The sequence below is a fragment of the Lepidothrix coronata genome, unplaced genomic scaffold (assembly GCF_001604755.1).
Source record: "Lepidothrix coronata isolate B3197 unplaced genomic scaffold, Lepidothrix_coronata-1.0 Scaffold31, whole genome shotgun sequence".
Classification (NCBI taxonomy): Eukaryota; Metazoa; Chordata; class Aves; order Passeriformes; family Pipridae; genus Lepidothrix; species Lepidothrix coronata.
Genome location: NW_016690211.1, coordinates 2,650,682 through 2,678,226, shown reverse-complemented (window position 1 = coordinate 2,678,226; position 27,545 = coordinate 2,650,682). Strand labels below are relative to the sequence as shown.

The window sequence follows — 27,545 nt, the reverse complement described above, 5'->3', positions numbered from 1 at the left end:
ATCAAAGCATTAGTTTTTCCAAAAAGAGGCATGTTAGCTTCATTATTTGTTATGCAATCATTCTGAGTTTGTTGCATCGCTGATTTTCTTTCCCTTGAGTATTAGTTTTCATCTGTGTTTTATATATTCATTAAACCCCACCATATATTTACTCCAGCAGAGGTTAAATGTCTAAAAGATGCGTTTAAGTGCATAATCTCTCCATGTAATTACATTGCCTTCCATATTGTGGTACAGGTCTCAAAACAACTCCTCAGTTCCCCACAATCAAAACTCTCAAACTAGTTCAGGCTCCAGGAATTCAGTCTACAGAGAGTTCAAACTAAACAGATTCTAGCCCGATGAAAATCAGGCACTTTCCCAAAAGGTGATAATGGATAGACACCAGATGGCCGACAGAGGGGAAAACAAAGCTCCTGGTGTGAGCCAAAAAAAAAAAAAAAAAAAAACAACAACAAAGAAAGAGAATTAAAAGATTGGCATCAAATGAAAATAGTAAAATGAAATGAAATGAAATGAAATGATGAAATGCAAGGCAAGGGTGCTTGCCTGACAGATAGAACAAGCCAGAGACATAGGTGAAGGACAGCAGGATGCAGGAGTTCTGAAGGACAGAGCTGAGTTTCAGTGGCAGGATGCAGCCCAGCACACAGCTGAAAAGAGAAGCAGAAAATGTCCTTGGTGACTGTGCCCTGGCAGCAGAGGCTCCAGGCTTCTGGAACCCTCCAGAAGGCATAGCCAAGTTAGGGCTGCTGGGCAGCTGGGCCAGGCAACACCTGCAGGGCACTGTGGGCTGGCCGAGGAGGAGCAGGGGCGGGTGCAAAGCCGGCCCTAAGCAGAGAAAGACCTTTCCCAGGGGCACAGGGCAGTCTGGGTGGCAGCACTGCAGGTGTCTGAACAGAGAACAAGATGGCAGCAAACCATCCTTCCCCCTTACTCTGCCACATAGCCACAGCACCTGTGGGAAAGCATTATCCCAGCTCTCCCTGCGCATCTGTGATTTTAAAAGTTTGCTGTTCTACATTTTTTAAATTGCATGGTTTCAGTTTAAAACACAGCTTTGGAGTTTAAAAGGTTCCATTGGTGTTTGCTCACTTTCAGGGAAATGTGACGTGAACTACTTGAGAGCTCTACTTGACAGGGATTTCATCAAGGAAAAGAGGTGGCATCACCTGGATACTACACAATTACACTATTTCAATAAAACAGACTGTTGAAAATATTAGCCTTAGATTCACTCTAAAATACTCTGCCAATATCATTCAAAAAAAAGCATAAAAAACATGGTCTACACGTAGATTTACTGGAGTCTGTGGTATCTCTGCAAAGGCAAGTTATGCCCATTCTCACTTTAAGTGTTCAAGAAACTATATGGACTATCTGCAGAGTTGGGGGAAATCATTATCCCACAAAATAACTGACTTGACCGTGCTTAGAAAGTATCTGAAGTAGATATACAGCTACAGATACCTGTAGTGATTTGAAAATCAAATTTTGCAAATGAATAGAAGATCAAGAAAAGGCTGCAGAGGAGACAAGCCACTTCAAATTTCACAGAGGATCCTCCTACTTTCATTATGTTTAAAGACTTTTAATAGAGTTAGTGGGTTTTTAAAAGGAAAGGTAATTTGTCCAGCATTCTTTTTGCCATCCGACGTTCTTAAATTTTGAGCTTAGAAACTGTACACTCCATGTACATTGGCTACCACCGTAAACAAAGAAAACTGTAAGTTTTCAAGACTTCCTAGCTACCCTAAAAAATCATATGTATAACAGGCCTGTTCACTTAAATCAGTCAGTTTAAAATCTAAATACAATTAGACTTCAGAATTGAAAGGTGCCAAAGTACGACATTTCCACACTCATAAAGAGTGAATACCTGAAGTGGGGAGAGTAAGAATGCACAAAACTTCCAGTTGAGTGTGTTTTGCATTAATATATACAAATCAAATGTTTTGTGAACGATTTAAGTAAGTGGATGAAATGTCAGGAATGAAGCAATATAATCCAGTAAAGTAAAACATGCATACCCTGAGGCAGAAGTGGTTTTAGTTTTCTTGTCATAGCACAGCATTTTGTTGTGTATTTGTAGTGAGGTAGCGGACACTCGAAACAAGGACCTGAGCAAAATTCTAAAAGGTCTTTGCAGATATTTCTGGTGCAAAAGAGCAGGTCTCTTTTTAGGGTAAAAACCCATACACTTTGAAAAAGTTCTATGTTCACTCCACAGGTTTTCGCTTTCCTCTCTGTTCTTGCCAGCAGACTATTTCCCTGCCCTTTGCCTGTAGTCAAATATAATGCAGATTTCAGGCGGTGTGTGCTTGTAGCATGGCTTGTTTATTTTTTACTGCCACACTCAAGAACCTATTTGCACCTGGAACTACATTTTTCTTCATTCTCTTTTTCTCTAGCTCTGAGTTAAAGTACTTAGAAATGAGGCTGTAGCGTTCCCAGAGCTGGGAGTTATCCACAGGTCCTTCCCTAATGGGTAGTCCAGTAAGAATCCAAACACCCTGAAGATTTTTTTTTAACCCTCACTGCAGGATCATACTTCATTAAACAAAGGAAAAATTCCTCTGTAGATAACCTGCCACCCACTGACTGAGCTTTGCAGAGTTCAGGCATCTGCTGTAAAGTGTTATCTTCAGAAGAACTGAAATTAATTGAATGTTTAGTTCCTATCTTTGTCCTTTGGATTACATATCCATGTATTCATTCTTTTCACAAATCTCTGTGCTTTATTTCACATTCGTACATTGTCAATTACTCTAATTACTAGTAGTAAAATAAGCAGCTTGAGTTATGTCTTTCTGAAGGAATTTTTGAGGGAATTTGAAGTCCTTAGAAGTAGAGTAAGGCTGACCCTTTCCAAAACCTGGCTTGGGAAGATCAACTCTGCATTAAAAGCTCGCACTTCAGGTGTTGTGCTTTAGTGCAAAACAGTCTCTCATTTAATTAGAGAAGCAAACACTAGCGTGTTCATCAGATTTCTTGTAGCTTTTTTTCAGTTGTTCTGAGAATACATATAAGAAACCAGCATTTTATAAAGATCAAGCCCTCGAATACATTTTTTCATACTTTTATTTCATTAAATTAAATATGAAGTGTTCTTCATTAGTAACACATTGGGAGAAGAAGTAAATCATAAGAATCTATCTTTTTATGCAGCAATTTTTTTAAAATGAAGAGACCTGTTTCTTTGTTTCTTTTATGCTCTAGCTTTACCAAATCACACAATTTAACCATTACATTTTCAGACCTGTCACAATACTGTGTTCTTCTGTCTTACAGGCTAATAAGTGATTGTGAGCTTGGAAACAATTTTTTCACATTTTGCAGGGAGCTGGATAGGACCCTAAGCGAATCTGCTTGCAGCATTGCTTTCAGCTGTACTACTCAGCATTGGGCCTCCAGGAGGTAACCCAGGTGTTATGGCATGAGCTTTGCTGGTCAGTGTGAAGCATTTTGCATGCCACTGTGGTGTTTTTCACACTTCAGTGTTACTCCACTGAAAGCCTATTTTCTTTGATCTCTCACAGCTCTGCCTTTCAATGATGTGTATTTTTAGATGCAGTGGAAGTAAACCATTGGCTTTTTTTCTCCTTTTTTGACAAGGGCTTCTCACATGTTGTTTACTCTCACTCTGGGCTTTAGTGGAGTGTTCTCCACTGAGAGGAACATACTGTTCACGTGCACTCTTTCTCCTGCTCATGTTTGTGTTGCCTGGAAAAGACCAATTTTCCCTGACTGTATCATGCCATGCACTATAAATCACATTTGTGTCCCATTTAAAATATAAACCACAACAGACACAGAAGAACAAAAGGAACCACACGCCCAGCTTTTTTTGACAAAACTCCCACACACTGATAATTAGAAGCACATAAAACCATACACAGGCTAGGAGAGCTTGAGCGGCTGTCATGCCTCATGCTGTCTGTCTCAGCCTCCTCCACTTTCAATTCTGCCACAAAATTTCCTGGAACAGTAAAAAGGGCAAGAGAAGATTAACATAAACAATCTGTGAAACAATGGAGCTTAGAATAACAGTGAGATTGCCTGACAAGTGTGCTTTCAGGAGGCTCTGGGAAATCTTTTCTTTAATTAATTATCTGCACTTGTCCAAGGGATATCTGAAGCACTTAAACACTAAAAGGTGTTTTAAAAGCCATCTGTAACACAAATAATTGTTGGAAATGTTTTAAGTAACTTAGTGCATAGGCAATAGTGGATAGAGGATTCTGGATGCATGTTTGTTTTATATTTTGCAATCAGACTTACTGACCCTACAGACTTGAGCTGTGATCCTGTAAACTCACATGTGTAAGCATTCCCACTAGACTGAACAGAACTATTGGAAGGACTGGATTGTCCAGTTTGTTATATATACTTCCAAATGTAATTAGTACCACTCACTGCATTCACTAACCATGTTGCTGCTGTTGCAAGGCTCCATACATCTGTGCCTAAGCTATCTAAGTCATGCTGAATCTGCATGCCTCATGCATCCCATTGCCCTTTTAACAGTTTAAACTCCTAAGAAGGAACCAAGTATATTAGCAAGGTGTGGAAAAAGAAATAATTGTTTGAAGGGCTAAAGGATTTTACCCAAGGATGTTCAACAGATCAAATGCAAAGTTCAGTAGGAGAAGTAGAGCTCCTTGCTCCCCACACAATATCACATACTAGATGGCAGTGCCTACTTCACACTTGGGTTTTTCACAGTACGTATATTACAGCAAGTGTTACACATGGCAAAGAGAGGAAGAAGAACCTCCCCAATCTCAGCAATGTAATGATGAATATTTTATTGATCTACAAAATTATAAGCATTGAGCAGTTTCATCTATTCACTTAGATAATTTTGGCACCAATTTTTTCCCTGAAATATATTTATCTTCCACTAATTTCACCCTCGGGCTCAGGTGAATAACGATTGGTAGAATACAACCATCCTTAAAATAAAAGATTTCATTTTATAAAAACTAGTTCCTTGTATTCTTTTACTTATTTTTTTATTTGCTGTTAAGTCTCTCCCATACATGTGTTTGCTACTAACCCTCTGCACCTATGTTATAGGTGTTTCACACAAAGCAGTGAGGATGCACTTGGGAAACTTACACTGACTCTCATGAGCTTCACATGTCCAGATCACCCTAACACATATTCTATTGCACTTGCTCACTCTGAGCAGTGCCAAACTTAAGTAGACCATAATTTCCTCAAGAGTGCACCAAGAGTACCTACTGAATGTAAATTAATGACCCTGCATCTGGTGAGAAGAGTAATTACTCCCAGGACAAATTTACTTCTCTTATATGTTTAGTCAGAAGCAATCAAAAAGAACAATTGTTTAGTTTAAGAGCCTAAATTAGTGCCTAGGTTCATGTGGATTGACAGTAAGACAGATTGACAGCAAGATGAAAGTTAATTAGCTATATTTGCTAATTTTTCAAATGGTAATGAAAAAGACCTTCTGTCTGGAGGTAATTAGTTGCCTTTTGGCCATTGAAGCCAAAATGATTGCAAGCCTAAAAGGGCTTGTTATGTCCCAAGAGAACAAACTAGCCTTATAACATCCTACTAGTAAGCCAAGAGAAAATTCAGGCAGCTCTTTGTTCATAAGTCAAAGAAACAACCAAAAACCCTGAGATGAAAAAAAGCAAAAAAAAAAACCTTTGGAACATGGAGTTTTATGAAAGAAGTACTTGAAATATCTGTTATCAAATATAAAGGATGGGAAATTATTTTTCTCTTCAGTCGTCTAAAACCCAAACAATGACTTATGGTTTAGCTCCAGTACAACAGAAGTCATCATGAGTTTTGCCACTTCTTTCAATTAAATATTTTCTTTTCCAATTTTTAGCTCTTATTCCTCCTGTCTTTACTTCCAAATCTTAACAAAATTGAAGTTTATGAAGAGATTATATAAAGTGTCACTCAACATTTTAAGGATTTTTAAAGCATAAATAAAATATTTGTTATCTTATACGGTTTGTCAACATTGATCAGAAAACAATGCTGACATATTAAAATCAGTCTATAACTTGCATTAAACTTATTCGAAACTGAGGCAGGATATATCCTCTTTTTTTTTTTAAGAATTCTTTTTAAAATAGGAAGAAATTTCTAAAAAGAAAAGAAAAATTGAAAAAATAATTGTTCTGCGTTTGATCTGGAAAAGGGGATGACAGCTGCAGCTCAGCATCTTCAGCTTTTCATAGTAAGTGGTCTCTGGAATTGCAACATTTGAGCATAGTATTAAAAGCTATTTTCAACCAATTTTTATTTTTTTAAACATAAATTGGCATATAAGTGTGCATACACCAATTTTACACAGCTTTTAATACCAAGTTTTCATGTTGTTGTTGCTCACTGTTTTGTTTCAACCTTCCTATGAGCAGCACTTTTTAATGGATTTAACTGTAAGCTTATATTATTCATTCTCCAATTTATTGTTACAATCTAAAAGAATTATTACTATACTGAATTAGTCTAGTAAGCAAACATTATATACAGTATCTACTTCAACTTCTTACAGTGCTTCACACTTTCTACCACATTTCAAGGTGGTATCCAGGAAAGAATCTTGAGTGACAAATTCAAGCTGCTTCACATAAGCCATTTTAGAAGTTCAGTTGTGCTTTCATATTTTATTCTACATTTATTTGAAAAACTTCCCTTTAGTTAAGTAGATGCTGATGAAGGCAGCTGACTTCAAAATCACTGCAAATGACACAAGTTTTCTCAGTTTCTTGAAGAAATAATTTCACCTGCAACTGATAAAAAAAACTCTTCCTCAGATCATTACAATTCTTGTATATTCTCAACTGAGAAAATCACAAATGGTTTTTCCGTGGGGGCTTAATCAGAACTCTCGGAGCTTATATTTGGGATCTTCCCATATACCAAAAAGGAAACTTAAAGTATCCATTCAGTAATTACTCGATCTCTCAGTAATTCCTTTTCATAAAACTTTATGTGAAAAAACTTTTTCATGGAATTTTCTTCCTTAATAGCAAACTGAGCTGACTCTTTCCATGTTTTGCTTAACACAGAATGAGACACAAAGTCCTGGTCCAAAAAATAGACTTATAAGTTCCTCAATTTGTGGTCAGTCACAGGTTTATGGAAATAGAATTGAAGGAACATCTTAATTACCTACAGTAGGCACTGCTACCCACTAAAACTGTTCATTGAGACACACACGTACAGATGAAATTCTACAAATTTACTGTATTCAGCCTAGAATCTTGCATGAAAATAATGATGCTATATTGACTGTTTACAACTTTCCATTTGAATTTAATAGGAAGCTATGTTATGATATTTGGAACTGTATTTTTCTAATTGTTTCTGGGACAGAAGGGAGAGGAAGATTTTGCACATTTTATTTAATAACTTTGCAAAAGGGAGGAATAATAAAGCCTTAGGAAGTGGAGGTTATTTACACTTAAAAAACAGCACCACTCATATAGTTCAGCTTACATCCAGGAAGAAAAATCTAGTGAGAAGTCCTGAAGCCTTTAAAATCATAATTTTTAACTCTGAGGAATTCTTATATTATTCATGCTAAAAAAAATATTAAAAAGGAGTATAGATCCTTTTTCTCTATACTTTTCTTCAGATCACAGTTAACATGTATTATATATACTGCAGGTGTTATTTTTAGATCAGATTGCCTGGTACTTTATTCTCAGTAATTTAGGTACAGGTCATGAAGAGTTCAGTAATGTACATACACTGCTGCTCTGCTACATGGATAGTAAGTGTCTTTCCCAAGGCCTTTTATTCACAGAAACAACATTTGAAATTAAAACATTTTAAAGTGTTGTTGGTTTGTTTTGGTTTCATTTTGGTTAGTTTTTTTTTAATTTGTAACACTCCCCTTAAGAAGGTTTTTGTTGTCCCTGCTTTGTTTGCTTTCTTTTGTAAGTCAAGAAGCCATGTTGGCTGGGAATTAATTAGCAAAACTTTCCAACTTTAAAGTAGCTGACCCCTGGAAACTGAGTTAAAAATGCTGGTCCAGCAGAGAACCCATACATCAGGACTGTTTCAGTTTAAGTGTTTCTCACCCTTCACAAGCACAAGGACCACATGAGGCGATGGAAACCCTTTGCACATGTTTCATAAGCTTGCCAAATTATTCAACTGAGAACTTGGTAATTACATTTAAATATTTTTGGCCACTTAAGCAGAGGCCTCACGCAAATAGATTTCATAGGTCTTCAGCCTAGATGATTGCCAGTGACACATACTCTTCACCAGAATTTTCCTTCTTCTCTGTATTATACTCTTTGGCAAGATAAAGCATCCTTCTCAAATTCTCTCTTAATCAGAGCTTCTTACATAAAAATTAGCATGACTATCTGGTGTGGTTGCTTCTCCTTCAGCCCAAATACGCACATTGGATCTGCATTCTGTTGCCCTTTCATGCTGTCTGTAAGTTCTGTTCACCAGTGTTAGAACCAGATTGATTAGATTGATCTTCTTCAGCTGACGGATGGATTAAGAAAAACAGTAACAACTGCTCAATTTCAAGTGCCATGTTTTTTGAAAGCAGCTCAATCATTCCACCTAGTCAGGATTAAAAGCCAATCACAAGTAAGCCAAGCAAATGGTAGCCAAAACATAAATCATCATTACATGATGGCAGCTGGCTGCAACTACATGACAACTATTCACAAACAGGATGCTTGGTGCCCTTTTATGTGGATCTTGTGTTCTTTGCACATGTTTGTTCCACATGAATTGTTTCCTTGGAAATACAGGGAGAGAACTAAGGTGATGAGAGAATAATAAAATATCTCATTGTCTCCTGCTGCCTTTTATTCTTGGACAAAGAGGCCTTTTATTCATGGACAAATTAAGATTTGCTGAACTGATTTAGAGATAAGCAAAACCTGCAATACGTCCTTTAGAAGTGATACACAAAGCATGGATGTTCTTGAGTCTTTGCCACCAACATAAACTGACTTACAAAAGTATGATAACTGCAGTCTGTTCACCAAGGTTTCCATCCAGCTACAGCGCTAGTACCCCTTCACAATCACCTGGAGTTCTCTAGCTAGGTGATATTTCTGCCCCATGCTATGGTCTTTTTAGTAAAAAAAAAAAAATTAAAATATTAGCAGAGATTCCTTTCTTGGAGTGAACCCAGCAGTATTATCACACGGGTGAAGATCATCTGTCCTTCAGGAGAGATGTTTAAATTACTATGCTTAAATCACTCAATTTTTAAAAGTCATAGTTTGGAATTCAATATTATTGAGTAGCTTAGGTGACTGGATGTTTTTTCTATGTTATTTTACTGCCTTTTCACTACTTCTAATTGCTTTTCAGAAAGAAGCCAAGGATACACACATTTCAGTGATGTAGTTACAGAAATTTGTGCAGTTACATCAAAAAGAAAAAGCAAGAGGAAGGCCTATGAACTTGCAGAATATATATTTTTTCTTTATAATCAAAACAAAGCTTTGTGGCATGATTGCATGCTAAATGGTTTTTTTATGGTATTATCTCATTAGCAGAATACAAAGACCCAATATCCATAATGAATACCCCTAATAAAAGGGGTTAGAACAATCTCAAAAATTGACAGATTAGCCAAGTAACACACCCTTTCCCCTACCTGTACATTCAAACATATTCATACCCCCTAGCACAGGAAATACTTTTGGAAAACATACTCACTCTAAACTGTCTCAAAGGATTCACAACATCTGCCATTCAGTTGTTCTGCCATTAGAGTTCAATACCTTACCTGTGATTGTTGTAAATAGCAGATGTAAATACCAAAGAAAGGTGTAAGAAGTGTCAGATAATCATCTGTCATGTTACCTTTCATCTTGAATCCTAATCTTTGACAACAGCTTAGGCATCAAAATGTCTCACTAAATCCTTTCAAAATGTTTTACGTTTAGCAGGTCTAAGTCTGAAGTTCTTAAACCTCATGTAAATGTCCATTACTTTTTCAAACCTTGCTGAATGCTTCATCTCATTTTCTTTCGCTGGAATAGTGTTGCATAGGTGTTTCATGGAATCACAGAACCATTGAGGCAAAGACCTCTAAGGTCACCTCTAAGGTCACCAAGTCCAACCATCAATCCAGCACCACCACCCTGTTCATCATGAAATCACGTCTTCAGGTGCCATGTCCACATGTTTTGTGAGCACTTTCAGGAATGATGACTGCACCACTGTCCTGGGCAGTCTGTCCCAATGCTTGACAGCTTCACCTTAAAGGTGAAGAAATCATCCCTAATATCTAATCCAAACCTCACCTGGTGAGACTTGAGGCCATTTCCTCTTGTCCTGTTGTTTTTTACCTGGGACAAGAAACTGATCCCCACCTGGCTACTATCACCTTTCAGATGGTTACAGAGAGTGATAAGATCACCCGTGAGGCTCCTTTTCTCCAGGCTAAACTACCCAAGCTCCCTCAGCCTCTCCTCATAGGACTTATGTTCCAGACTCTTCACCAGGTTTGCTGGCTTTCTTTGAACATACTCCAGCACCTCTTGTAGCACTCTTCCAGCTCAGTAGACTTCTTTGTTATTGCTGAAGTCTGGGAGGCCTTACTAGAATGTATTACTTTGCTGTTGTTTTATATACAATCCTCATTAATTAGGCCAAGAAATATTTACAGATATCCTAGACTTTTAATTTCACAAATCTTACAGATAGCATAGACATATTCATGTCACAGAAGAAATTTATATCCACAAGGAAAATCAGAACCCCAGTAAAGTCTGTTTATAAACAGTACTATGAAAAGAGCTTGACGTATTATGAACTTCCAAAAGTTAATGTGACTTTTCTGACTAAGACAAGATTCTATGTGACTCTGTGAAACATTGGTTGCTTTTCTGCTAAGGAATGAACACCACTCTTATCTTCTTTGCTTTACTTCATGAAAAAAATTAATTCTTTCCAAATAACCTAAATTATTCAATGAGGAACTGCCATGTTTAATCCCCATTGGTACATTAATGGCACCTTAATCCACTGATGTCTTCCTGCCCCATATTTTGTTTTATCCTTTTATCTAACTGTCCAAATTTAAGTCCCTGAATGCTAGATTACTCATATACATTGTCAGAATTGTCAGTAGCTTCATATCCTGATAATATATTAAGTAATATGAGAGTTGTCAATTATTCTAGAGCTAGAACCTTAGTACAAGAAAGCTAAACTCAGAGAATGGTGCTTTCTATTAAATTCTCAGCAGGAGTGAAAAGTCTATGAATCTGATTAAGTGACCCCATAATTTCTGCTTGGAACCAAAGCCTTCATGGTCTACAGGCACATTCTGTCCTAAAATAGTTTTTCAGATGATGGGATTATTTTAAGCAAAAGCTGTATTTGTATGCCACTAACAGTGATTCTTTTATTTCAGTAAGCTTATTTGCTGTCCTACGGGGGATAAATCAAAAGTAACACTTTTATACCTGCATACTTAAACACACAGTAGTAGCATTTATGTCACTGCAGGTGTCAGAAAAAGTACTAAAGCGTTGGGGAAAGGCTGGCAGAGAGTCGCATAATCTTCACAAAATTTTGTTCAAGGAGAGATGATTTCTTCTGGCTTAGCCACAAGACCCTATGAAAGTGTCTAAAAGCCACTGAAGTCAAAAGGCTTTAAAACACATGCTAACCATTAGAATACACTTAAGCACCATTGCTGAATAAAAATGTTTTCCTGAATCAGGGCCACAGACAGGCTCAGAACTTTTCTCTGTGACCCAGCATTCCGTGTGGGTTGCTGTTAAGTGTTGCCCTGAGGAACTGGAACTGGATATTCCACATGATGATTCAACAATCAACATTTTTCCAATTTGTGCTGGTCCTTTATATTTCCAAGAATGGGTGGTCCCAGTTGGCACTGCGCCACTGTTAAATAAGGTAAAGGTGTGTTGAACAGCAAGTCTCAGGAAGATATTATTATTATTATAGTTACTTGTACGGCTTGTAAAAGTAGTTTTCTTGCCAGCAGCAACAACAGTAATAAGTAACTGGAATTGTTTTATTTCAGAGACTAATGGCAAATGCAAATAAAGACTTTTTTGCTCAGAAAACAAGAGTCCTGTGAGTTAACAGAAAACAGAATAGCTGGTAGCTTACCCTCTAAGTAACAAATTCAGTTTAACAACAACCCACATGTATGTCTCAGGGGAACCTTCTTGCTAAATATTTCTCCCAAGCTCAGTTGCTGTCTATGGAAACACTACCTTAGGTCTGCTATTTAGAACTGTTCCAGCAGCTTAGAGTAAAAAATATACATTGCATAAAAGAACTAGGTTAGCAGCTCTACTGAATCTGAGCATTATTGTTTCCTTCAACTGTAAGTGCACTGTTTTGTAACAAGAACAGCTTTAATTACAGCCCTTCCTGCACCACAGAATAAGCAGTAAGGCTCAGCTGCTGATGCACTTTTTCTGTGGCTGAAGAACAGGCCAACAAACTATTGCAAAATACATTGTAGAGTAAGATTTGAAGCCTCCTTCAAGGTGAGATCCTCCTTTTTGTGCATCATTTTTTGGTGTCTACTCTACTTCCTACTGGCACAAGCTTTTGTGATGCTTTCACTCTAAAGTAAAATTGGTTTATTTTCTGTAAGATTCCTGTCATAAGACTGTAGTAAGCAAATACTTCCATCTCCTTTGGGAGATAAATGATGAAAGATTTGCCAACAATGCAAGTGAGTTTGGATACATCAAAACCCAGCCCAGTCCCCAGACTTAATCAGAGAAAGCAATGGACAGAAAAGAAAAGAGAACAGAACACAAAGTTAAAGCCTGGATATAAATGATCCAGAACTGAGGAACAGATGAGCTAAAATATCATTCCAAACTTAGAGACTTGATCTCATCCCAGTGTGAACTGAGACTGGGTCCATGACTGCATAGCCTTGCTAAGTGGGAACAGAGTTGTGCCACAGCCCTGCGTCTGGTTTGAGAATAAGAGAATTCATTGTTGCTGTCTCAATAACTTAAATATTAAATGCAGATTGAGCTAGTAAATTCAGACTCTCAGTTTTGAGTAATATGGGAGGTATATGAATCCAACACTGACTCAGGCCTCAGGCTCTCTGGTTGTTTAGCCAAAGCTGTATGTTGGCCTAGTATGCATTTCCAAATTCTGTACACGTTCTCTCTCTCCACATATTTCTTGTTCTGAAAAACCTTCTCCCCATCAGCTTCTTCTTCTTTCCATCTTCTTCTTATTCCTTGTACTGATTTTTATTTTTCTCCTGTTGTTTTGGATTTTTTTTCTCTGTTCTGCACTCTGATTTGCACTTTTCTTTATGGTTTCTTTATTGCCCATTCTTTTTTTCTCTTTACTATTTTACTTTTCCTTTACACTGATTGGCTGCCATAAATGTGTGGGAAATGACTGGAAACATTCTGCAATCTAGAAAATGACATAAAATGAGTGAGTTGTTTTTTTATGAAACATGAAAAAACCCTGCATTTCCCTCTATATTCTTGATAAAAGAGGGGCTCAGTGTCTTTAGGAATCAGACAGAGGTATCTCCTCTTTATATCCTTAACTCCACTCCCCTTACAATGTGTGCTAATGATGGTAGCAATGTAAAAGGTAAACAAAAAACAGTCCTGAGTGAAACTTAAAGCAAAGAAAGCAGTCTTCACACCTTATACAATGAACTTACAGATGCAGGTATTTATGGAGTGAGGGGACATATGTCAAAATCATTAGAAATAAGGAATGTGGTGCTTTGAATATCTGTTTCACAAATGCAGATCTAAAGATGGAAACCTTTAAATCTAGAATTAGGAATATATTCCTGGGGGAAAAATCACTGACAATGATCTTATTCTCTTAATCCAGAAGTTCATTTCCATAAATTTCTATGCTGTATTACAGAAAAAAAAAAAAAATCCAAACGCCCCAGCTAGTCTTTAGTCCTTAATGCAGTGCTCAGGTGTGGTTCTACTTTGAAAAGGAAACCTGTATGACATTGCATTTTCTCACACTGATTTTAATATAATTTATCAATGTTTTAGCACAATGAATCAGGAATTTTAAGCATCCTTGAGCCACCTGTGAGATTTTTTTTTCCCCAAAAATTTCCTCTTGGAGACAATGAGGCTAACAGCATCTCATTATTTTTTCTTCTCATTGTCTATGAAAATATTCTCTAAAGTTTTGGGTTTTTATAGCATCTACTTACACATTTTCTTGCTTAATTAAACTTCCAATAGAATTTACATATTAGCTGTAGGGTTGTTACTCACGTGAACTGAGATTTATTCTGAATAGATGTCATATGCTTATACATTGCATGGATAGACCTACAGCAAGGTTTGCAAGGATGGAATTGAGATGAGCAAGGTCCTCCAGACCTACTCTGGTGACTCAAGACCTCTTGTGATATTACCTTTTGCTTGCACCTCAAGCCAATTCTATCAGGCATATACATGAATTTCCTTATCAGCCTCAGATTCTCCCAAACTCTCCAGTGCTCGAAAGTCCAGTTGTACCACAGTAGGCTCCTGGGTCTCAACTCTATCCTACCATGCCTCTCACAGGAGTATTTGCAAGAGGATCCTCAAAGACATCTTTACATCAGACTAACACAGTGTTTGCATGATGGGAAATGAGTGTCTCAAGGGGGCCTTTAAAGAAGCTAGATCACCATTGAGATCCTGAGCCATAGCTTTCTGCAGAATATCTAAAGCATTAAATCATACATATTATCCACTGACAGCTTAAAATTAGCCTGTTTCCACGGCTTATTTGAAAAACTCCAAGGTTGCGTCTTCCCACTGACTCACTACTGCATACACTTAACTTTTTTTCTTTCCTTTTTCTAAAGAAAAGATAAGCAGTGCAATGTTTTTCCTACAGTGGTTGCTAAAGTGACTCTAAGTGATATGTCATTGGCAGCTACCAACTGAAACTCTAGTGAGCTTAAAATATCAAAGTGTAAGAAGGATTGGCTGCTAACCTAGACAGTATGAGAGGGCTCTGAGAATGCCCATACTGGATGTTTCTCTGGAAAACTGTAAAAAGCGCATTCCGTATGGCTTCCAAAAAAATCCCACAGTCGCTACCAATGGGGAAACTGGGAGGCTTTTAGAAATCAACCTCAAAATTCTTCCGCCGTCTGTCTCCCTGGACACTGTGTTCCAAGATTAGCTCTAGAAATGGAAAAAACCCAAATTTTAAATAGCTCGACACAAATAGAATTAATATATAAATTGCTACCATTCAAGAAGATACTTCTTTAAATCATGTTTTTTTCATAGATTTATGAAAAGCGCAGTGTGCACTGCATGTGCTTTCACATCAGAGCAATGGATTTGTGATTAGGAATGGTGAAACTGTGCGCCTGCAAATTTCACCTGCGTAAAGTCCAGGACATCATAACTGTAGGAAGGTCTCAAGGACAGAGTGTTTTCACAGAGAGGCATGTTTCCCGAACTGGTCCTTTCTTGCTGCATGGTAGTCAGTAGCTTAACCTAAGAATAGGTTATAGTGGCAAAGGTGTTTTCAGCAGAAGAATGAAGCTGTGTCTAGACTCCATGAAAATGCTGTGATTCCCTCTGACATTTTTATCTGGCTTTCCATCCTATGCAATACAATACAGGACAGAAATCAGTCTGCTTGGTCCTCAGGCTGCGTACAGGCTACCTAGAAGAAACATTATGGATGCAAGGTGTCTGTCTCTGGGACATTCTGAAATCTGAGTGCTACCGAGAACACTCTAACAAGTATCTCTTTCTGAGGATTTTATTCTTCTTGGTTATCATTGTCTAAATTTACACTGCTAACTTTGACTTTTCCCTTTTATGTATATATGTATGTATATATTTTCTATATTATCCAGGACACAAGGAGTGAGAAAGAGAATTAAGATTATTATCTACCCTATATAATGATGAGCAATATGCCTAATTCTAGTTATTGTTCTTGGTAATGACCACTGCAGTGCTGCACCACAAAGGAAACGTAATTCTTCTTCACTGATGAAAAAATAGTGCTGATATACCACAGAGTATGATTTGCTAAATTCTGGAAATCATACGGCTATTGTATCTCCAATAAGCACAAAGAAAACATATATTCACTGAACAGCCAGCTGCACTTAACTTTAGTGCAAATTCATAGAAACTGAATTCTTGAAGAAGTTCTGCAGTGTTGTTCACAATACAAAGCAGGAGAAAATTTAACCAAATAGCTAAAACATGACTACCTGATGTGTGCTCCAGTACATCCATGTACCTATGCCTAGGAAAACATAAAAAGATCAAAATTAAGCCGCATTCATACTGAGAAGAACATATTCCAGACACAAACACTAACGGAGCCACGAAATCTTCTGATTCAAATAAACTAGCACCTTTTGTGATGTATAAATCACTAGTATGAACACGTGTTAAAACTAAATACAGATGAACGCACTACAATAATTTTTTCCGAGTGTAACTCTTGGAATCATGTAAGTCACTGTGGTTTCCAAGAAGACAAATGGCCTGGAAAATGAAAAATAAATTAGTTCTGTGACTAATTGGAGTCAGAGATTGAAGGTCAGACTTGGTTCTGCAGTTGACCTTGGTGACCAGTGAAAGTCCAGCTTGGCTCTCAGTACAACTTTCTGTATTTAAGAGTTGTTTACAGTAGAGAAAAACTGAAAGTGTACATTAGAAAACTTCCTCTAACAAATCTAAAACACATGACAAATAACAAACTTACAAAGGGCCATGCTGACAGTTTCGAAACCTTTTGGTAGGACCCTGCAACTTAAGATTGGAAACATTCTAATAAACATCTCTGCTTTTATACTTTGCTGCTTGTCCTAAGATACCTGAAAAAAAGTATCAGCGTCTTGAAGGGCTTCATCTCCCCCAGTCTTTCCCATCACATAAGCAAAATATCATTCAGCTTTGAGCATATTTTGCTTATTTAGTGATCTCATCCAATTTTCTTAGGTCAAGAGACTGAAACTAGTGAAATATTGAAATAAGTTAATTCAGAATCAGGCTTCTTCTGTTTCACTCAATATGATATTAATTTAGTGCATTGTCTTGAATTTATAATGGTTTATATTTTCACTGCAGTGCTTAAAGTATTTTACTCCCTTCAAAATTGTTAGAACTGTTTATAAAATGCAACTGTTTCCTTGCATCATGTAATCAATGACCATAAACTCTGTTTATGAAGCACCACACATACAGCAGGTTATACAATTTCCCAAAGCTCTGATGAGCATGAGACTCTCTAATTCAAGAAAAGTTAAGCTTTTCATGCACAAGCATTACCATTATTATTCCTAATTGAATACACTTGTAGCCATAAAAGAGATAAGCATTTCCCAGTGGAAAAATTTACTAAGATCAAATCTTCCACTGCTTCCCAAAGTCACAAGTAAACATGTAATATGATAGATGGAGGAGCTGACCTGAAGAGAACAATCTGACTTAAGAGCTGGGATAAGAGCAGGTGCATCTCTGACTATGTGGCAGGGAGAGTGTTAGCTGCATGGTCACCAAGCTCACATCACATCATAGGTAATATAGTAGATCTGTGCTTGTCTTGATCAGCTATACTTGCAATTTCAAACTTCTTGAACTTTTCTGGCTTCATCTGACCTATTCCATTTACTTGCCTTACACCTTATCCAATCTTTCTGCGCATTCCTGCTACTCCCATGTCAGATGCAAGAGAAAGCAGAGCACTGCCTGTTTTCTTAGCCTGTAGAAAGGAAAGAAAACCCAGTAACTCCCAAGTAGCAGGGTACTTCAGAAAATGTTGAAAATGCTATTTACAAATTGTTCCTATTCCCAAAGTTGATCTGTGATAGTTTGAATGCATGTCCTGGTCTTGCCTCAGATAATTTCAAAGCATTGTGGATTCCATTTTGAAGTCAATCATATCACAAAAATAGCCTTCCAGAAACTGTCTCCTCAAGAGCTGGAAGCTGGGATTTTTCCATGACTAATAAATTCCATGTCTGTTTAATCTATTTTAATTACAGTGATACATCCATTTTTCCCCTTCCATTGTTAAGTATGCTGCTACCAGGGCCTAAATGAGCTACTTCTGTCCTTGTTTGCCTCTAGTTTGGGAATGTCAAGGGTACAGACCCTTTACTTTCACTGTTTGCTCACAGTGTAAAGTATTCTCTAACCTCCACTGTCTTATCCAGTCAATAATCCAGAAGTCATTAAAAAAATAAATATTTTCAGCATAAAGTATAATAATTTCTTGGACACTACCATAGCCAGATGACTTCTTTTTAAATTTGTGACAGTAGATCAACTGATAATAAAACTTCCTTGTACCACATAAGTTAGGAAGCTAATTTATCTAAACTGATATTCAGGGAAATATATGCACCTAGAGATTTTGATTTTTTTGTTTGGAAGATGGTGACATGGAGGATGCAGAGGGGCTTGCAGAATAGATACAAACCACATTCCTATGGAACACAGATAATTCAGTCCTTACAATTCAAAAAAGATTCTTGTAAGTCATCCAAGTCACCAAACAAAACCCAAGCTCTGTTTATTTGGGAAGCTTGTGAGGAACCTACCAAGGCCTAGTATATGAGTGTTGCAGCCTGTAATTTGTAATTGGTTGGGAAATTGTAAATTCTATGCTTTATTCGTTTCTTTAAGTATTATGTATTATTTCTCAAATATGTAAACCCTGCTTTCTTATTGGCTATTATTTGGTGCATTGCACCAGCTCTCCATATATGGTTATGTCCAACCCCTATTTCCCTTTTGTGGTCATAATTTGCATGCTCTGCCTTAACTCCACCTTTTGTTCTGGCACTTTCCCTACTCCACATTATATAAGGCAGGAGCCACTTTGTGTTAGAGCTTCTTTCTTGCCTACCCTTGACCTGTTCAGTTGTACCCTTTTTACTGCTCACCCTACAATAAAGCTGTCTTACCAATTCCACCCAAGAAGTTGTGGGTATGCTTATTTAAATGGTGCTCCCACATATGGGTAGCCCAACAACTACAACATTCAAAGGGATATTTGCTCAGTAACATCATTGAAAGAAATAATATGAATTTATTCTCAAATAGATCTTAAGGTGCTTGGAAACTTTACAGGCAAATGGTATGTATGGGCCATGTCCAAAGAATTTTCTACTGTCACAGAAGTGAGACAAAAGAACCTGCTAAATACTGGTTTGTATGTCAGAGAGGAGACAAGCAGAAACTAAGACGGTATTAAAGTGGCATCTTCCAATTTTTTGAACCATCTTTACAGTTCTTATCTATGCCAGCAGATGGAGAGACCATAGAATGAAAATGATCCTCATCTCTGGTGTAGTGAATGAGACTCATGTCCAGCTCGAGTGATCACAGCACAGGGCTGTCTCCAAGATACTATTAAAATCCCAAAGCCCCTGTCTGTTCTCAGGCCTTCTTCCTGTCCTGCTCTCACCTCCAGATCTCCCTCCACCATGCAAAGTAGAGGAGACAGACATCCCACTCGAGAACTGAAAGAGTAATTCCCCCAACAACCAAGCCTGCTGTATGCTCACCCCAGGAAGCATGCAGCAGCTAGCCAGCTGTTCTTTTGCATGTGGGAAGCAAAACCAAAATGCTTACAGGATATTCAATAAATGGTTCAGCATTTAGTAGGTCCCTGAAGAAAAATATCTAATAAGAAAGAAAAACTTTGTTTCATTTTCCTAGATCTTTCTTGAATCTCTATTACAAGACCTAACTCTCCCCAGAGATGCTACCACCTCACCATTGAAAAATGTTGATTTACAGTGTGCCCCTCAGCTAACTCAGATAAACTCTACTCCTGCAGATTAATAGCTCTCTCAGGAAATTTATAAAACATAGTGCTTTGGATTAAATTAAACCATAATCTTACTTTAATAATAAGAAGGAATCAAAAAAATAGAGTTTGGCATGCAAATGAAAAAAGGTGTAAAAAATCTTACTGTACCCACCTTAGGTGATAATATTAAAACACGGTTTGGGAAAATAATGTTCCTGTCATCAGATATTCTCCACTTACATTTTATTATTGTTATGAAATACTTTTTGACTTGCAGTTGATGAGACTTGAAAGAAAAATCCTCTACAAAATATGCCACAAAGAAGAGTTCAACTTACACAGTTATTTTTCCATAGTTATTAAAACTAAAATGTCCATGTATAAATGTCCCCAGAGCACAAGTTTCCAATATCAATTAATTGTTAATAAAAAAAAGTTATTAAAATACTTTGCCAGTAAATTATGCAATGATAATACAAGCATGGAAAGTTACTGAAACTGTGAGAAGTAATATAATAGCAGGGAATGGGTAAGACTGCATGTATGAAATTTGTGCGGTTTCTACTTTGTACTGTGAGCTCATCAGAGGTCATAAACTAAGTCCTGGACTTGGGCCAAATTAAAATTTAGTTGAGAGAGCCTGGGAGTTACAGGAAGGTGTATTTTCCTCTCTTGGTTAGTGTCGACCTATTGCCAGAAGTAGAAATACCAGAATGCTGGAAGTATCCCCCATATTTCAGCTGTCATATAGTGCATACCTGACGCTTATTTGTGGCATGAAAAATGTTATGCCAGCATTTGAACTTAAGATATAATTTAGTCTGGCTTTGTTGGTCACACTGTCTTCAAAGATAAACACATTTTGCCAAGATAAAAGGTCTCGCCATACTTCAACAACTAGAATATTCTTATTTGTTTGAACTTAATTTTGTCCTCTTTGATTACATTTACCTGTATAACAATTAAGAAAGTGTATGTTCCTCCATGAAATTAAAAGCAAACAAGTCTTAAAACATCCCTTAATTTGTGATTCTTTAACCTAAACTAGAAAAAAGTATTCTTAAGAGTATTACATAATCAAAAAAGCATTTGATGTGTTTGATGGTCAGTAAATCCATGTTCTCATTCCCATGGGGATGGATATCACCACAACAAAAGCAGAGTCAAGAGTAAATATCACAAAAAGTCAGAAACTGCATTCTAGTTATGGTTTCCTGCATTACTTGAGCCATTCTCATAAATTCTCCAGAGTTTGCTTTTCATCTCTGTAACATGATGGTCATGTGGGAAGCTGAAATATTTCATACGTGTTTGTAAGTCACTTGGTACCACAGAAGAGTCTTTAGACCAATAGGTACATGGCTTGCATTCAGCAAAGAATTTAAGCTTGCAGTTAATTTCAAGCCTTCCAGCTTGGATTATCCTATGATCCTATGATCCTGTGCTGAAAACCCACAGAAGCTCAAGGTAAGACTTGTCAGCTGTACATTTAAACCACTGGTATTTCATAGTACTCATTGATTGCAAAAGTTTTCAGTCACAAGTGACATAAAGAGTTGGATGAATGGGCAGGTGCTATTGAGAGCTCTGCTGTGCTTATCACTGAAGCTTGTCAAAAATTTATTTCAGTGAAAGATCTGTCAGTGAGATTCAGTCGTCAAGTTGGCTTTAGGATTTGCATCACAGCATCAGCCAGTCAAAACTGGAATGCTGAAACTTGACCACAACACTGAAATTCCTGGACTAAACAAGGAGATAAGAAATGCAAATAAAGGCATTTTTAAGCTCCATCTTCCTCACAAAGGTACACATTTAACCTTGCAACCTGACCATATTCTTAGAAATAAACGTTTTCCTGGTGTTACGCAGTTTAAAACAGATAAGGCTTTAGTTCTCCACTTAGACACAAGGGTATCAAAGATGCTGAAGCATCTGCTTCAAGCCATTCTGCTGCTCCACTTGGGAAGATATTTCAGTGTTGGGTCTCTGCATGACCACTGCAAACGGAGTCACCACCGCACTTTTTCTGGCCCAACTAATTCTCATGTAACAGCAGGGAAGTAAAACATCTTCATCATGAGAGTCTAAACATGGTTTTTGGATTCATAGACAGACTGTGTCTTAAAATACTGCAGCTCCAGGTTCTAAATCTGTCTTCCAAGCCAGGGAAAGGATTTGAATTAATATCAGCAATATCATGGATGAGTGCAACAAATGAGTTAGATCTCTCTTCTGCAGCAATGACAGCAGTAACAGAATCTTCAATTCGTGTACCAAAATATATTCCAACATGTAGTATCTAGTGTTCATTATCTGAAATCTTCTCTACTTGAAATGAATATACTTCTGGTATTTATAGCAACCATCAAACTGAAAAAATATTGAAAAGGAATAACTTTTATTCTTGAATTATGCACTCTCTTATAATAGTTTGGATTGTTGTTTGGTTTGTTTTAGTTAGAATTGATACTACATTTCATGAAAGCCTAGGAAATTTCTGAATTATACAATAAATTTTTAAATTCATTACATTTTTCCTATGCGTAACATGAATCATTATAACTGAAACCCTGAGTGCAGAATTCTCTAAGAGAACATTAAAGCCTATCATCTCCAATATACTCTTCCTAAATATATTTGCAAGAGACAGGCATCTCAAATCATAGAGTCTTACTACAGCTTCATATAGCATTTAAAATACAGTGAAGGGTTTTTTAATAGAATAGAAAAGGCACAGTATTCACCCACATATCACTCTCGGGATGCAGACTACTGGACAGTTTTTGGCTAATATACACTGCCACATTGAGTCTTGTCGTTGAGCATCAACCAGTTTGACACATAGTGCCCCATGTGGAACAGGTGTGTGGTTGCATGAGCTCTGCATTTCAAGAGGGACTGTATCTTCCCGTTTCCTCATGCCTGACGGATGTTGCTCAAATTTTTAGTATTCTTTTCATGGGAAAATGCCTGCTTTGTTTATGCTGTGAAACTACCTTCAATATGGAAACTATCAGTCCGTTCAAATTTGGAATTTAGAAATTGGAAAAAATAAGTCATAAATTGAATAGACTATTTGACGATGAGATTAATGCTTATACTGTGAATCTATAACTTACAAAAACAGTTCTTGGAGGCTCTCATGGCTGTTTATATGCTTAGTCTGATTCTTCTGATATTGACAAATAGATTTTTTCAAATAACACCTAGCAACAAAAGTGTTAAAAATCTGAATTTCTATTAAAAACGATTGATACTATCCAGGTTTTCAACTATCTTAGAAAAAGGCATTTGAGATATACCTTGTCTGCTGTAAATATCATTAGGAGACAGATTAGGCAGTGCTATATAAAACTTTAGTAGAATAGGGGGATAATGAAAAAACATTGTTCAAGTTCAATGAAATAAATTGTCAAACACATGATGTGCAGAGTCCCGGAGTGTCCATGTCACCGGCAGCAGGCTTGTAACACCTCATGCAGAGACAAAGGCAATATTGGATTCTTCTGTCATTGGCACACTAGAAACAGATTAACTACTACTCTGATGCTACATACAATTTTGTGTTAGTCACAAAAAAATTGTATTTGACTTCCTCCTGGAGGGTATAGAGTCCTTACCTTTAGCTTGGTGATTTTATTCAAGTTACAGGATCAGTGTAATAACCCTGACTTGTTACATGACATAATTCTGATGCAGAAAATAGTGATCAGAGGTCTCCAATGAAAATCTTTTAAGTTCTGACCCTTGGAATCAAGCACTCTTGCATTCAGTTTGGTTTATGTAATATAACTACTAAGCTGTTAAAAAACAAAACAGAAAAAAACGCTACTTTTGGTGAACTACTAGGAGAAAATATATCCTCAGGACTAAAGGCTTAAATCTTTCACAGGTGGTATTGTCTGGGGAAGTGTACATTTTCACAGGGGAATTTACATAGAACCAAAAGAAGCCACTGAACTACAATTTGGGTGGGAGAAGGGGAATTTTTAACAAAGCAGTAAAATAACTATGTCTCTTTGTAGTTATTGGGCTGTTGTGCTTTTTGCTTAGTAGGTCAACACAATGTTGTCTTATTAATTTGTGCCTGGGCCTATCACACAAGGGCTGTTTCTTCACAGACAGTTTCAAGCAGAGTAGTCAAACCAGCAAAATAGGACATCCTGGTAAGAATTACTTTTTGAACCCAATTTTGAACTGTTGCTTTTTCAATCAGTCTTGGCAGATTTCATTATAAGATTTTTTTCATAGCGTGCACATTTCACATGACATAACAGTTTTATGTAAGGAAAGTATGTGCTCACTCACAGCGTAAACCACCATCTTTGACTATTAGTCAAAGAAATAGATTTAATCAAGTCACACATCATGTGACAAAGGTAGCTGGTGTACTTCTATTACAGTCTTTTTCTTTTCTTACTTTATTCCTTGTAATGATATTCTATACCAAGTACAATATCTCCTGACCTCTCAGAGACTGAATGGTGTGACAAACCAACTTTTCACTTCCCTCGTCAAACCAGACAAAATAATTCAAAGTAAATCTGAAGCAGCTCAAAATAGAAAAGAAGTTTTCTTCTCCTTAAAGTAAATCCCCTTTCTGAGAAAGAAACAGAAGAACTTTTACTATATGGTTTTAGCTTCAAAATTTTACAAGCATATGCCAAAACAAAATGTCTCATTAAAGAAAGACAGTAAAATATTTCATTCCAAGAAGCCTGAAATAAAACATGCAGCTTTTACAAAAATATAATAATTAAAAATTGTAACAAACTTTCAACCAAAATTATTCCATGTTTACGAATTCTCAAGTACTTCTGACTGAAAATATATCTGTGGTTTTCAGTGAATGAAATATCCAACAAAACTCTTCTTCCCAGCTCCTTCTTTAAATTTTCCACACTGTTTCTCTGACTACTCCAGGCAGACTTTTCTCATCTCAGCAACCTTTAATAGAGATTAATCCTCCCTAGATTTCAGCATTTTTTATAACTGTTTGTTTAGCCAAAGTCAAACTTATTCCTACAAAAATATGACTTCTTTCAACTAAATAAGGGTTATTGCAATATTTTATTATTATTACCAACCAGTTTTAAATTTTTAAGAAGGTAAGTCTGTGCATGTATATGTCAGCCTAAAGAAGAAGCAGGAATACCAAGATTGTTGGAGACAAATAAACTTGTTTCTACTTCTGTTTCAGCTAAAGTGTTGTTTTCAGTTGTTAACTCAGTAACTCAACATTGAATCTTAAAAATCCAGGAGGACATACCAATGAGATATGTTTTGACCTCGATGTGTGATTTCACTTCTCACAAAATATGATCTTGATAAAGTTCTCTTTGAAATCACAACAAATGCAGTTTTTATTTTGGTATCCATACTAAGTCAATAAATGAGCAAATTATTCTTTGTAGCTATGGATCATGGAATATATTGAATGCATTATATTTGTTTGTAAGGGAAGTAATTATGTTATTCATATATAAGGGGTGAGGGAGTTTTACCATTTTCTCCTAAATACACACATTTCAACTTTAGGCACTAAAACTCATATTATATTCCTATACATATGCAGTCCTCTATTGTGCTCCAGGCCATACATGTTGTAGGCATCAGTCCTCAATGGCTGATGAAGGACATGGGTGTGGACTACAACTGTACTGTCAATACAGGTAACAGGCTATTTAAGAAATTCCAGATCTGCCCGGTTTTCTTGTAGTTCCTGTCAATACACAGCCAAAAGGCACCAGCACCACTGGAAAAGGGGCTGCGTTACATCATCTTGGGTTGTAGCTACTGCGGTTACATTTAATGATATTGCCTTTGTTGAGAGCTACTGGGCAGCTTTGGTGCCTTCTCAGTTTAGTACAAAGAGTTACTGCTTCTGCTACCCTTTTTCTTTGCCAAAAAAGCAGGATCCTGCTGTGGTCTGAACCTTGGGATTTCTTCTTATCTCGATGGCTGTCACTTCACAGTTTGCTTTAATTTGAAGGTTCAGGATTTAACCTCACATCATTGTGTCAGTTCAATATTGGTGGATTAACTTGAATATATGCTTCATGAGGGATATCTAGTAGTTTCAAAAGCACATACAGGAGTTAAATGCTTTTTTTAATTACTTTTTTTGTTGTTTTCTGAGGGAATGACCACTCTAATTCCTTGTGGATTCTCTCAAGTCAGAGGATTTCTATTATAACTATTTCTAGTCACAGTAGGAACAGTTTTCTGCTATGATGTATTCAACGTAAAACTTTCTGAATATTTAGCTCTCTAGACTGGAGCTTTCATGCAGATTTAAGAAGCTGTCACTTATTTTTTGAATGCTCTTCAGTTGCTTCTGAATAGTCAACAGCCACACCAGGGTGAAGCAGAGAACCAATAGATGCTTTCAGATAAGCACGTCTCTAAGACCTGAGTTATGACAGGGTGTAATTCACAAGTTTTAACTAACTCAGAGTTATATTCTGACTATTTTCCTTTGTAGGTACTTAAAGAGCACAAGGGTGGCCAGATGAGAGGCAATTGCAGAGGAACGTTTTTCAAAAGCAGAACTTTCTGTCAGAGCGACGGTCACACAGTTACATAGTTTCCCCACTTACTAGATATTTTCCTTATTTAGTCTTTGATTTTGTGTTAGAAACTTATGCTTTATAAAAGAGACTGCATCTGTGCTTCATTAAACTGTAAATTCAGGAGAAGGGGGAAGGAGACAAGAAAAAACTGGTGTTTCTCCAAACTTCTCTGGATTCTCCCAGTGGGATGGGCAAACGCATAAGGCAAAAGACAGAAATGAAAGATTAACAAAGAGCATCCCAAAGAAGGGATAAATGAAAACATGAAGTACGAGATTTATGACAGAACACTGCTACAGATCAACATTACTCCTGAATTTTTGCTTTAGAAAATATATGTTTATGTTTCATTTAAAAAATGAAATCTGTTTTATTAAGTGTATAAATGAGGTTTTAAAACACACATATAAAGAATAAAGACAAAATAAAACAATAAAGACAAAATAAAGATGAAATATGAAGATTGTTAATCAATAATGTAACCGTTCCTGTTACATCAGGACCATATTGTGCCATAAGTACACTTTTTTTTTCACCACTGTCCTGCACAGCAACCTTGTCTCCAAATTGGAGAGATATGAATAGATCGACAACTATGTGGATAAAGAATTGACTGGATGGCAGCATACAAAGAGTTGTGGTCAATGACTCATTGTTCGTGTGGAGACCAGTGATAAGTGGTGTCTCTCAGGAGTCAGTACTGAGGCCGATCCTTATCAACATCTTTGTCAGTGACATGGACTGTGGAATCGAGTGCGCCCTCAGCAAATCTGCTGATGACACCAAGCTGTGTGGTGTAGTCGACACGCTGGAGGGAAGGGATGCCATCCAGGGAGACCTTGACAGGCTTGAGAGGTGGGACAACTCATAAAGTTCAACAAGGCCAAGTGCAAGATCCTACATGCAGGTTGTGGAAATCCCAGACACACTTACAGGTTGGGTGGAGAAGTGATTGAGAGCAGCCTTGTGGAGAAAGACTTGGGGGTGATGGTTGATAAAGAACTCAACACAAGCCAGCAGTATGTGCTTGTAGCCCAGAAAGTCAATGAAATCTTGGGCTGCAGGCATGGCCAGCAGGTCGAGGGAGGTGTTCTTGTGAGACCCCACCTGGAATACTGTGTACAGTTCTGGTGTCCCCAGTATAAGAGGGGCACGGAACTGTTGGATCAAATCCAGAAGAGGGCCATGAAGCTGATA

The 27,545-nt window shown here is 37.1% G+C and overlaps 1 long non-coding RNA gene across 1 annotated transcript; it reads left to right on the top strand.

Annotated features, from left to right (window-relative positions):
• The first annotated feature begins 11,807 nt into the window (after positions 1–11,807).
• LOC108495448 lies at positions 11,808–26,420 on the top strand. The gene is made up of 3 exons (XR_001874128.1): positions 11,808–11,904; positions 12,385–12,509; positions 26,261–26,420. It is a non-coding gene; the product is annotated as an uncharacterized LOC108495448 (long non-coding RNA).
• Positions 26,421–27,545: the final 1,125 nt, after the last annotated feature.